Source organism: Miniopterus schreibersii (genome assembly GCF_964146895.1).
Source record: "Miniopterus schreibersii genome assembly, chromosome: 2".
Classification (NCBI taxonomy): domain Eukaryota; kingdom Metazoa; phylum Chordata; class Mammalia; order Chiroptera; family Miniopteridae; genus Miniopterus; species Miniopterus schreibersii.
In genome coordinates this window covers 4,296,498-4,310,478 of record NC_138102.1, presented here as the reverse complement: position 1 = coordinate 4,310,478, position 13,981 = coordinate 4,296,498, and positions in this window count along the sequence as shown.

Here is a 13,981-nt window from a genome sequence, read left to right as displayed (position 1 = left end):
ACAAAGACCCTATGACCCATGAAGCCTAAATGTTTACTCTTCAGCCTTTTATAGAAAAAGTTTGATGACCTCAGTTGTAGAACAAGTTCCCTTAGTTTTCTGCACATATACTTAATCTTTAAACAGACCCCTCTATTTCTTGTTTCCTAGGAGACAATATCAAAGAATGTGCATTGAATTAGTTTCAACTACACTTTAAGAATCTGTTGAGAATGTGATATGATATTTCCCCTTGACTTGTTAATGTAATGTCACAGGACAGATCCCATAAGATGCATATTTGAGATGTAGATTTGCCACACAGAGTATTTGTAAGGAGATGTTCTTAAGATCAAAACCTGTGAAGAAGTAAAGAAAGCAGAGATTGGGCAGGGGGAGAATTTAGCTGCAATGCAGTAAAAACAAAGGTTTTAGACAACCCATGGGAGGCAATGGAGCTGTAAGTTCTTAGAGAGTTTTCCTGAATTGAAGCAAAATTAGATAGGATTCAGGATGCTTCCAGAAGGGGACTTGGATAAGGTGGCTCTCTTCAGCCACATGCAGTTTCCTTAGAGGAAGACCACTAAGATCCATCAGCCCTCAACACTCACAGCAGCTGGCTAAGGAGTGTTTCAGCCTGGGGGTGAATGTGTTTAGGTGACTCATCGGAGCGTACACTCAAGCTGATTGGTTTGCAGAGCTTTAACCAATCTTGTGTGATGGTGTTAAACCCCCAAATGACCATGATGTTATCCTTTCTATACATTGCTAATCTTATACATCTCCTAATCATTTGGGTTGGACTTTTGCCTCTATATTTATGAAAGTTACTAGTGTGTAGTGTTCCTTTTTTGTTGTTGTTCACATTTTCATAGCAAACATATATTGCCTCATAAGAAGAGCTGGAAAACGTGGCTATTTCCTCTCTCGCAAAGGGTTTGGCTTTATTTCTTCCTTCAAGGTTGGAGGAGTAAACTCATGAAGCAATCTGGGTCTGGAGTTTGCATAGTGGAAATATTTTTATGTTCAATAAAACTAAATTAATTTAACTTAAAATCACAAATTTAGTTAATTTACATGTGTGTGAGTACAGGCGTACTAATTCCTGGAGACCAAGACATCGCTGTCCACCGTCCAAGTAGAGGCTTATGTAGATCAGTTGATCAGGAGTTTTAACTCAGTTGGTTCCCAAACTCATTCTGTGATTATTTCCCCTGTTCCAGATGCCCATTTGGAGTAAACATAGAAGCAACTGGCACAGTCCCCACACTGTCTTCATGATGCGTGGTTTATGGTCTTGCTGTGGTAGGAAAAGCCAGTTGGAAGTTAATTCAGCATCCTTTATCTACAAAAAACAATACATCAAAAGGAATGCCACATCCTGGAGGGATTGGAAGGATTAGTGCCGCCATCAGAACTGAAGGATGAATATTCAACATATCCCCCTTTAAGGCATCTAATTGGGCTGTGCCAAAAGCAGGTAGATGTTGGAGAAAGACAGTGGGTTGTGTAAACATGGTCAGCTGGTGTTTTATTGCAGCTGCAGTTCCTGATTTGGTATTCTTGTCCTAGCAAATTAACACGAGTGCTCCTGCCCACCATGCAGCTATGGATTCTGCAAATCCTTTTTTTATCTTTTGACCTTTCAATATAGACCACCAGGGCAGTTTGTTTTCAGTGAGCAAGACCAGGAATCCACCTTCATTCATCTAACTTAGGGGTATATCAACTCTCCAGCCGTTTGTCACAATTTAGTCCACAGGGACCCTGATTGATCTTCCCTTCCTTAGAATGCCATGGTGGTCCATCACAGCGATGATGTTTTGCTGATTGAACCTAGTCAGCAGGAAGTAGCAAGTACTGTAGCCATGTCAGAGAGGGACAATAAAGCTCAAAAAGTTCAGGAAACCTCCACATCAGTGAAATTTCCAGCAGCCCAGGGGCGTGGGGGTATGTTAATACACAGCCTCTAAAGTGAAGGCTACGTTATTGCATCTGCCCCCTCCTAACACCAAAGAAAGGCGTAGCACTTTTGGATTTTGAAGGCAACCTATTGCTCATTTTTGTGTGCTATTTGGGTTTATTTACCCAGTGACCCCAAAGATGCTAACCTTGAGTTAGGCCCAGAACTACAAAAGCTTCTACAGCAGGTGAAGGCTGCGGAGTGAGTCTCTGTGAGTCAAATGATCCAGCAGATCTAATGGAGCTTGAAGTGTCAGTGGAGTAGAGATACTGGCTGCAGCTTTGGCAGGTCCCTGTGGATGAAGCACGGCCCTGATCCTCATGATTTTAGTGCAAAGCCCTGCTATCCTCGAAGATTATGATTCTCTCTTTGAAAAACAGCTCTTGGTCTGCTACTGGGACTTGCTTAAGGATGGGCCACCAAGTTACGATGAGACTGAGCTGCCCATCATGAACAGCTGTGGTCTGACACAACAAGACCTAAGGTTGGGAGTGCACAGACACACTCCATTATCAAATGGAAGCAGTGTACACGATATTGGGCATTTCCTAAAGTCATAGATAAGCTTCATGAAGAAGCGGCCCAAATGGTTAGGGTCCCCACCATGGTTGTGGCATTTTCCACAATGCAATACAATGGTGTAGGCATGGAGTTGACAAGGAGTAAAAATGAACCAGGGTATGGTTTAGAATGCATGGATGACTACAAGAGAGAGACACAGAGACACAGAGACACAGAGAGGGAAATAGAGATGGGAAGAGAGAAAGAAAGTATGAAGGGCAAAGTCATATGATAGTGGTTGGCAGAAATGTGGTTGAGAAATATATGTGTTAGGAATACAAATGTCAATCAAGGAGAGTCTGCGTAGATTAAGTCCATTAATTATTATGAAAATAACAGTGGCGGAGACAGGGAGTCACTTGTCAAAGCCTTGAACGAATGAGGAGTAGTAAGCAGGAGACCTGTTGATATCTGTAAGAATAAGTTGTCATCCGTAAGGCTGATGGTTTCTGTTTCAATATTGTTGGCTTTTTAAAGAAGATAAAGATATGTTTTGGAAACAGCTTTAAAGATCAAGACCAAGGCAAATATCAACAACACCCAGGCCCTTGAGAGGACCATAGCAACTGGAGAAAACTTGTCATAATTGCTCTGTGGCTGGGAAGCATTAGGTAAACATTTTCCGACATTAGCATGTTCATTGTGAAAGAGGTATTTGCGTCCCTCCAAAAGCAACAGTCTCTATGCAGACTCCTGTTAGATATCAGAAGGATCCATTACATTTTTTAGTTTCTTCTCTTGTATAAATTTTAAGTATTTTACATTTCCCCACATTTCTTAATGCATCACTCACCTTCTTTATTTTCTTCTGGCACAGTGCCCTGAAAATCTCACTGCATGATAAAATTAATCTTCCTATACTGAAAACTGGAAAAGTTCTTTATACTGTTAGTGCCTCTGATTTAAGTATTGTTTCTGCTAAACTATAATTTTCATATTAAGCTATAGTTTTGTTTACTGACTTCACAACTGTTTCCATATTTATTTCAAATTATTGTTTAATGTGTTTTCAATTGTCATGAAAATGTCTACCATATTTATATGTGTAAGTAGCTGAAATTGAAGTCAATTCTACACTGTCAATCATTATTACCTGTGAAGCTTTTCAGAGCAGATCATGTTCCTACTGCTGTAAAAAAGTGATTCTTTCGGAATCTGAAGTAAAGAAAATAGAGAAAGTAAAATAGAGAGAAAAAGAATCAATGTGGGAATTTTTAGACTAGTTTGGAAGATAGAAAACTATATTATTACATTTCATATTTTAATCATTTGTTAAATGTTTATTGAATGCTTACTCCGTGCTAAGTAGGCAATGCGATAAATGCACGCAGAGGATTGCACTTGTTTTTGGAGTTTGAGCAAGTTGACTGTGCATAGAGTTTTATGATACTTTTGTGTACTTTAAGACAAAAAAGCTCTATTTTGTAACTATTTTTCTCTTTGAATAGTTCTTCCAGTCTCCTTACACCCTAGTGCATGAGACAATATCCTAACTCTTTAGAAATGCACATACACAGACACACACACACACACACACACACCCTTTTCAAAATCAGATAATGGTGTACATGGGTCAAAGTCTTTAATATTATAGCATAAGCTAAAATTAATTATAAACACAGTTCAATTGGAAACTTCAAACATGAACAAAGAAATAAAGAAAAATTCAGAAATCATGAGTAAAAACAATAATTGGAGCAAATATCACGTAATTTCATGGGCTCTGTGTGAGAGTTTGCACGTAGTATTGTTAATCTTGGTACACTGTTCATCTTGTTCTGAGGAGTCTCTTTTTTTATTGTCTGGTAAGAGAAATATAACCTGCTTGTTTTGCTTCAGTAGGGTAAGAGTAACCGAATTCAATATTGAGGCGTAGTTGGTGTTGGCATAACTGTTGTCTCGTGACAGGTTTTCATATATTGTTTTAGATAGTGATTACTTATTTCAAAACCAAAACTGAATCTTTAATGGCTGTTGAGAAAGGAGCTTGAACAGTGTTATCAACATTTGCGTTCACTCTGCCCATTTTAAGTGACTGTTACATGCAGACTTATTTGCGTGTCACTGGGGTGGCGTTCCCGGTACTGTAATAAAATTCATTTCTCTCTTCACCTAATCAAGGTACTCCGTGTCCATTTCACGGAAGGCAGTTGTACAAATATACAGGAACGCTTCGTGTTGTTTATAGGATATTGGGCTTGGGTCAGGGAAAAGTTCTGTTTAATGTAAACAAAAGTTTTAAAAGACTGATGAGTTAGAGGAATCCAAGATAAAGCCACTGATTTAGAGAGGCGTAGGATGTTCATAGGAGAAGTGTCCCTGGGTCGACGCTCCGGGAGGTGGACACTGAGTTAGAGTCAGGAGTATAAATGCCTTGTTGGGAGTCCCGCCTGAGCTCAAGGTGTCAGTGAGAGCCACGGGTGGTCCAGTGGGCCCACGGCTGTGCCCTCCGGGGGAGAGTGTCTTTTGTGGATGAGGCACTCCATGCTTAAATCGCGTGGGATGTAAGTGCGGGGGTTGCAGTCAGCCAGTGCATCCTGGGGGTCCCAGGGCCACAGTCAACACCCACCCTCCCATCACTGTGAAGTTCATCCCTCCTCACAGCCGGGGCGAGTTCTTCTGAGGGGCCTGAGTCAAACATCTCTGTATCTGCCACATGCAGTAACATCCTATTTACTATTCTTTTCCTTTCCAAAAAGGACAAGCCCAGTCATGATATACAATAGAACACATTAGTAAAATTGGAATATAAATTTAAAAAAATGACTTGGAAGGAAAGAAGGAGGAGGTGAGTTTGTTCACCAGAGGGGCAAACATGTTGCTGTAATTGAGGATTCAGTATGGCCCTGAGCTTCCTGGCAGCCAGAGCAAAATCGGGAATGGCCCGCTCCTCGTAAGGCACAGCAAGAAAGGGCAAACAGCAGCCCCTCGGCGATAATGACATCCTGCTCTCGCGCTGCAGTTTAGAATGTATTTCTCATGCATTTCCACTTAAAGAGGAACTCTATGAATAGAAGAAAGGCTAGTGTTCCTTGAAAATTTCACAGCCTCACTTGAAAACTAGAAACAGAGTTGTGCTAGAACTATTGGGGGAAATGAATTAATAATTTAAATACTTTCAAAAAAAATAAATCTCCAAGACCAAGTGCTTTTATTGGAGAATTCTACCAAATGGTCATAGGAGAATTAACATCCATTCTATTTCACCTTGTATAGAAAATAGAAGAGAAGCTGACACTTCCTAATCAATGTTATGAAGCTAGTATTCCACTAATATCAAAACTAGATAATTCCTACAAATAAAAAATCTACAGATCAACATCCCTCATGAATATAGACCCAAAAATCCTTAAGAAAATATTAGTAAAAAGAATTCATAAACATAAAACTATAAAACTTTTAGAAAAGATAGGACACCATCTTCAGGATATATGGTTAGGCAAACATTTTAGATTTGACACCAAAATCACAAACTCTAAAGGGAAAAAATGATAAATTAGATTTGACTAAAGTAAAAAATATATTCTGTGAAAGACCTAATTAAAAGTGTGAAAACGCAAGCTACATAGTGGGATAAAATATTTTTAAACCATATATCTGCTAACGGACTACTATCTAGAATATAGAAAGAACTATCAAAACTCCACAGTAAAAACAAGCGATCCAGTTAGAAAAAGAGAGCAGAACATAAATAGACATTTCACTGAACAGGGTGTACACAGGGCAAATGAGCACATGAAAATATGTTCACCATTAGCTCTTAGGGAAATGCAAAGTAAAGCCACATGAAGGTTTTTCTACACACCAATCAAAATTGTTAAGATAAAAATAGTGACAACACTAAATGCTTACAAAGATGCTGAGAAAGTGAATTACTCATATATTGCTGGTAGGAATGTAAAATACTGCAGTTGGACCATTTGACAGTTTCTAAAAAAAAATGGAACAGACACATAGCTAGAATGCAATCTTGAGAATTTATCCCAGAGAAATTAATACTTTTGTTCACACAAAAAAACTTGTACACTTATAGAAGCTTCATTCATATTTGCAAAATATTGGAAATAACCTAAACGTCTTCACTGGTGAGTGGTCGAACAAACTGTGGGGCATCCATCCCATAGAAAGGAACTGACTACGTGCAACAACTCTACCAACCGACAGAGAACTGTGCTCATTGAAAAATCCAGTCCTAAGTGTTATATACTGTATGATTTCATATAGGTAACATTTCTAAACAACAAAATCATGGCAATGGAGAGCAGATTAGCCTTTGCCAGTGGTGAGGAGAATGTGAGGGCAGGTGCGAAAAGAGACAGTCCATGAAAGGCAACAGGAGGGATTCTTTTATAGATAAAAATGTTCTGTATCTTATCTTTATCAATTCCAATATTTTGGATGTGATATTGTACCATAGTTTTGCAAGATGTTACCACTGGGCAAAATTAGATAAAGAATATTACATCTTTCAACTGCACATGAATCTATAATTATCTCCAAATAAAGAAGTTTAATTAAAAATATTTTTCTGATACATCTATTATATTCTAATGGTATTGAACCCAAACTACTATATTAAAATGTCTTGTAATTTTACACATGTAAAATTCTCTCTAGATAGATACATAGATACATAGATAGATACATCGATATAGAGGAAAATTATTTATTTGATATAATTATTGAATAGTCTCTGATTCAGGTCCAAAATATGACCAAAGCCTGTATGTATTAAATTATTTTCAGAGCTGACAGTAAAACAGCTTTGTCTATTGATCAGAAGTATTCATTTGTTTGTTTTCTTTTAATATAAGACAATTATATAATTGCTTAATGTTACAATGCTTGCACTATGGCCTGGAATATTCCTAAACTGGCAACTACATAGTATAACTTTTTGGAGAAAGGTATTCATCCATACAAACCAGCATTTTTAGGAGCCTTGTGAGCTTCTAAAGAAAACATTCTTTACAAAAATGACTTCCAAATAGAAAGCCTTCTTTGAAATACGTACATGACTAAAATGATTTGGTGAACCAGGTGGCCAAGATGAAGCTCTGAAAATGGCAATTTTACTTGCAGGAAAAGGTAAATTTAGACATGCTCTTTATGTAGCCAATCCTGTCACAATGCTAAATAAGATATCTCTATCAGAAATAGTTACTATTATGAAGCTGAGGAGCATAAATTTAAAAAGCCATCTCTACACAGGCATTTCTGGGCTTCGATTGCTATTATTTTCATTTCATGTAATGCAAACACAGGATGATTAATGTTTATTTAGGGATTGTTTTTCTTGAAGTCTATTATTTGACTTTGAATTTCTGTGATGTGGCAATATTATCAAGTATCTCATTACAGCATATAAAATATGCTTAGGAACATACTGGAAAACGTATCCAGTGTGCTTTGAGAAATGCTCCCCCAGGCCCCAGCAACAAGCTGGCTCTTGTGTTCTGCGCTAATCAGAAATCCTAAAACCTTGTTATCTGGAAGAATCCCCAATCACTTCAGCTCACTAGGTATTTGATAATAGTTTATCCAGAATTGGTATTGGGGTTTGCAGTGAGCTGGATTTTTTTTTTAATTAAGGCCATAAATTCTATGAGATTATATACAATCTGTAGCATGTCCTTGAATTATCTGCTGGGAAGCCCATTTTTCAGGCCATATGTGAGTTATGCCAGTGTGAATATTGGTTATCCCTCTAAACGTCTCTGTTCCTTCTAGTTATGTCATCCCCTCCAGGCCTAAAATGACTGTTTCTCACTTGCTCCTTTATTGTTTTTAGATACAGAGATCTGTAAAATTGCACTCATCTTGGTTATGATAAAACTAAGACTAGCATTATTTCCGGTAACCATTGTCTATACTTTCTCTGCTTGTTTCTCTTTTTATATCACCACACACCTAATCCATCGGGATGTTGACATCACTGATTTCTCTAAGATCTAGTTGCATTTTACCACCACAGAAAATCCCAGGCTGGGGACATGTTTTGCTTAACATGTTCTATTTCTTCCCACACTACAGCGATAGACCCTCGGATCAGGTTAGGATTCATTATTCCAAACCTGGAGATACATATCCTCTGGGACTTGGCCTATAAACATTTCTGACCAGTTTGACTCTGATATAAGAGATGCAAAACTTTTGCAGTTGAGGCAAAAGATAGGCTTTGGATAGCATTTAAATGTTGAGACGGGAGTAGCCATTCTAAGCCATGCGCAGGACAAATTACCAAAAACAACCACCACCTTCTGAAGCGCACACAACACTTTATGAAGTAGAGAGAAAACTTAACAGGATAACTGCGGGGAGAGAAGCACCAGTAGAGTTAAGAAGGAAAGACAGAAATGGAAGGTGCCCCGGGCTGTCCATTCCTCTCCTCCCTCAGGTCCCGTCCTGCAGTTTTGCCTAGATTCTCGTGAGGCCTGTAATCTACAAATTGTCCCCTTAAAATTGATAGTTTGAGAGGATTTCCTTCCCAGGAATTCCAAACGGTCTGATAACACTGAGTATAAAACCTAAGTAAGATGATTATAGAGGAGTAATATCTTTGGAAAATTTTATAAGGCAAAGATGCAAACAGGATTGGAGCCAGGATTTGAGGATAAAGCGAAGACAAAGTGACACAGCTGAGATCCCAAGTATTTGCTCCACGCAGCAGATTCCCCTTCCGCTGTTTTCCATGGAGCCCCTCCTAGGTGGCCAGACATCCCAGTATTCCAGTGGCGTTTCCTAAGCTCACAGAGACATTGGCGAATGCTGAAGTGCACTGAACTGAATGGGGCACCTTCTTTACAAAAAAAGAGTAGAGACAGAAAGGAGAGAAAAACAAAAGTTTCTTTAAACAGAAAAAAATTCCCTTCATGTCTATAATTGTGAAGTATAAGAAGAAAGGAATGGAAAGTCCAAAAACATGGCAAGAAAACATGTCGGTATTGAGAAGACCGACTGATACAAACGAGAGCCCCAAAGTGTTGCTGTCACTGTCATGTGAGTCTATGTGATATTAATATTGAAACTTATTTAAGTTTTACTGTCACTAGAGAGAGGGCCTAGTTACAGAACCTCTACTTCACAAGAGACGAAAAGGCCCTGGATGCACAATTTCAGAGACGCTAAGTTAAAATGGCAAATGATCTGGCCAACAGGGTGCGGGCATCTAGTATAAGAAGAGATTTAGTTGGTACCTAGGGCGGGGCTGTTTGATGGGGGTATCTCGTAGAATGAAGTTATTATTCAAGAGAGCTGTTCTGTATTTCTTTTGACAATATTATAGGAGGAAATGGGATGAAATCCTGTGATTTATGTCAGGTGTCAGGAAAACAGGAGAGAGTAGGAGAGGTAGTTAGAACATTTCCATTATTGGCAATCATGGGCTGAGTATATTATCTGTAATTATTATACATGTGACACCACTCAGTGACAGGAGTCTAGATAAATGATATCTCAGGTTCCCTTGTGTGACTCTGTAACATAGATGTTGTGAAGGTCTCCCCTTATCAAACTGTTATGGAGAGGGAACTGTCCTTCATGGTTCCTAAGGTAGAAATTTCTGAGGGAATCGAATGTGTGATGTCTCCTTTAATATTACCCTATTTGGAGATGATGAACTGTATCTAAACCTGCTCCTGGGTGAATCATTTCTAGTACTAATGCTACCTGTTAGAGCCATGGCTAAAGAAAACCCAAAATTCGGGTCAGATGTGAACACCGACAATGCCACGCATGTGCCAGGAGGACATGAAAACGCTTCTCACTTCCATAGTGAGGTTTTTGGAGGTGAGCAGAGCAGGATTCCTGGGGGAGCAGGAAAAGGTGAACCGTAGCATTTATTTTCATACGTGCATAGCTCATGGCCACAGACAGGAGTGCAGTGCAGGTCTGGGGGGAGGCGGGGGCCGGTGCAGGGTGGAGGGTCAATGGGGGGAAAAGGAGGCACCTGTAATACTTTCAGCAAGAAAGGTAAATTAATATTAAAAATAAAAATGGCTTCCGAGAGCAAGGGGAGATCGGCCTGGGGATTTTCAGGGGCGATTTCGGTGTGAGAGAGCCGGGTTCCTGGCGTGGCAGGCAGGGGCTCCAGGCCCCGCGCAGCGCAGGCCGGCGCAGGGCCGCGTTTTCCCTGAGCGCCCGGCCTGCTCCTTCCGTCCCGGGCCCTCCCTTCTCCTCTGATGAGCAGCAAAGCAGTTCGCCAAATATTTCTGAAGATGTGCTTTCCACACACACATGAGAGCCGGTGGGGAACTACCGAGGGGCTCAATTTTTCATTTTTACCTAATTTTAACTAACTTAAACTTAAATCGCAACAGCCATTTCTGGCTAACGGTTCCCTGGTTGGAGCAGGCAGCCCTAGGCCTCAGGAGTTCCCGCCAGCGCTGCTTAGCGGGCGAACCTTGAGATGGAGACTCTGAGTGGAGCCACACCTGACACTGGGTGCTCCGGCTGGAGGGAATGCCAAACCTTCCAGAATCGTTGGATTCTGCTCCAGCTTTGGAAAGAACCGGAATCCCTAATGTCCCAGCGGATGGTTTAGCATGGCTGCGATCTAACTCAGCGTGGAAATACTGACCGAGATGTCTATGTTCCATCTCCTCTCAGAGGTCACTAAAGCAACTTTTTTGGGGTCTGAAATTGTCTCTACCATGTAGGAAGTTGTAACGATTTTGATCTTTCACATGCTATTGACATGCTGGCGTTGAAACTGCTCATCTCAGATGTTTCTCGTGATAACTGTTGCATGGTCTCTTCCTGCTGCTCTTATTCGGAAGAATTAGTGGCAAATTAAGATATTGTGCTTTGCTTATAACAATCGGAGAGACTAGGGAGAACAGTATCGTTTTTGCACGTATGTAACTATGCTTTAGGGAAATGGACCGGATACCCTCGCTTACGACTGGCACGTCAAGCATTTTGAGAAATAAATACAGTCTTTCCATTATCTGACACGCTCCTTTAGGTGCGTCTCATACTATGTTTCTTTCCTTTTATGTTTCTTGTCACATGCAATTGAGTCACGATAGATTACATTTAACACTCTGGTCCTGCTTGCCACCTCCTGCTGTTTTGGGTGTAGAGTAAAAAGCAGCCCTAGTCCTTTGTAGCGTGAGGCTCTGCAGACCCCATGTGCCCGGCAGGCTCCTTAGTCACTGTGAGAGGGGACAGCTGCTTTTCCATGCCCGACATGCATAAGTCAATCAGCACTTTCCAAAACGCCAGCTGTGTTGCAGTTGCAAAAAGTGAGATACCGAAATTCATGCTAGAGATATTTGAATGTTCACAGATGTGCACACACACGCACACACACACACACCCCACTACACAAAAGCACGAAACTGGGGGGGAAATGGCCATTAGCTGCTTAGTACTGAAAACTTGTTCAAACCCTGAAAGCATTAACACAATTTTTACAACTTTTCTACTGATTTGATTAATAAAACCGGGAATCCTAGGTAGAAATATTTTATTTTGAAATATCCTAAATCATCAATAAAACAAATATAATGACCCAGAATAAAACATGATGCATATTTAAGTGCAAAAAACTCTTTTCTGGTTCATTTTATGATAATCATCAGAAGGTAGGCAGAACGTTTATAGATACTAATTGTTAAATTGAGGGAAAGTAGTCTGTGTTTGGGTCTGAAAACCTGTCCTTGATGAGTCTGAGAGTGGCAAGGGGACGTTTCAGCGTCTTCCAGTGCCGGAGGTAAGACAAGACTGGGAGCCGGCAGGAGCATATCATTTTCTCAAGTGAACCAATTCATACAAATAAATTGCCTGTTTGGTCTATTTCTGGAACGTCATTTACAAATGTACCTCATGGGGAGAAATATCTTTTTCTCCAAATTAAGGCAAGATCCAAACAAAACAAAACTATTTAAGGTTAAGGAACACAATATGCTAGGAATCATGTCTGTCCCAGAGTAAGGGCTCAGTGAAATGTCACATTTGCCCAGAAAATACACTGGAGGTGCAAGGATGGCCCCTGGTCCGAGCAAAAAATTCAGGATTTGTCTCCCATAAGAAATTTTTAAATGGAGAGTATTTTATTTATGACTTATAAACATAAAAAATGCAACATATATACACATATATAATTAAAATATGTCTATTTTAGGTTTGAGAATACACAACTATCAAAGTATTACGATTTTAGTTTCTTTAAGTAGTGAGATTCGGTTTTGTCATTGATAATCAAATATATTCACTATATACATTAGATGAGTGATCTATTTTTCTAAAATAAGATCTATTTATTCTTTTTTTCCCTGGCCTCTCATACTGTACAATAAAACAACAATAGAAACAATAAAAATGACTTTGCTCCTCAAATGTTTCTGAATGATATATTCTTTTTATGGGCTTAAAATATATTTGCTATTATTATATGTACATTAAGTTTGAAATATGAATCCTGCATAAGATAACTGCCCGGTGTTTATCTCCCAAGGGCAGTCAGAATTGAGGACTATGCACAGGAAGAATTAACAAGGATTTTTGAGTCAGATAGAACTTAGCGCATGATCTCCATCTTTAATTTGTTAGGTCAACTTCTAGAAGTAACCAAATCCTTCGGAAACTCAGTAGATTTGTTCTCAAAATGGGGCTCATTGTGCCATCTCTCACATGCTATCTAAAGATTAAATGATTATGAAACCCTCACCTCAATCTCGGCATGCCAATGCCATTTCTCCCCTCGGGTCTTGCAGATACAGAAGAAAACCCTGAAATTAATCCATACTCATTCTCAACCACACTTCACTTATTTCCTCTGGTATTTGCATCCTCACTTCCCTCCCAGCGCACTCGTCCCCTCAGTGCGGCCCTGCGTCATGTGGGAGCGCTGCTGCCCTGGCTACAGGGGACGGCGCGCCCAGGAAGGGCTTGGGGGGGGGAGCGCTCTGCAGACAGAGGGGCCACGGCCGCATTCAACCTTCCGCAAAGCAACGTGGGCTGCCAGCTACCACTGTATGTGCAAAATAAGTGAATACATAAATAAATGCTTAGGTATAAATGGCTGAAGACCTTATGCCATAAATATAATAACTGGCTATTGATTCATTATAAGTAGAGGCCTCCCTTTTTCAATAAAGGTGTTAGATGAAATGGTTATTGATTTGAAAATATCTTCTATATATATATAGACAAATCATATTGGTCTGAAACTTTATCTGACTTCTACAAATTTTAGTTATTGCTATAATAATAATAATAAAAGCAAGACATTCCATTTTAGTTTCAAGTGTTAATGCCTACCTTTGTGTTAATCCATCTTTTATAAATAATTTATTTTGATTTTATGAAATTAATTCATTAATGTATTTGAATGTCTCTAAGTCATACAAACTTATGGTATCAGCTCCAGAGGCCTAACTTACTTTTCTAAAAATTTCTATTACTTTATCAGGCAAAATGATTTAGTTTCTTCTTATCTCAGGTCCTCCATCCAGCTTAGATTGGGGAAATTTA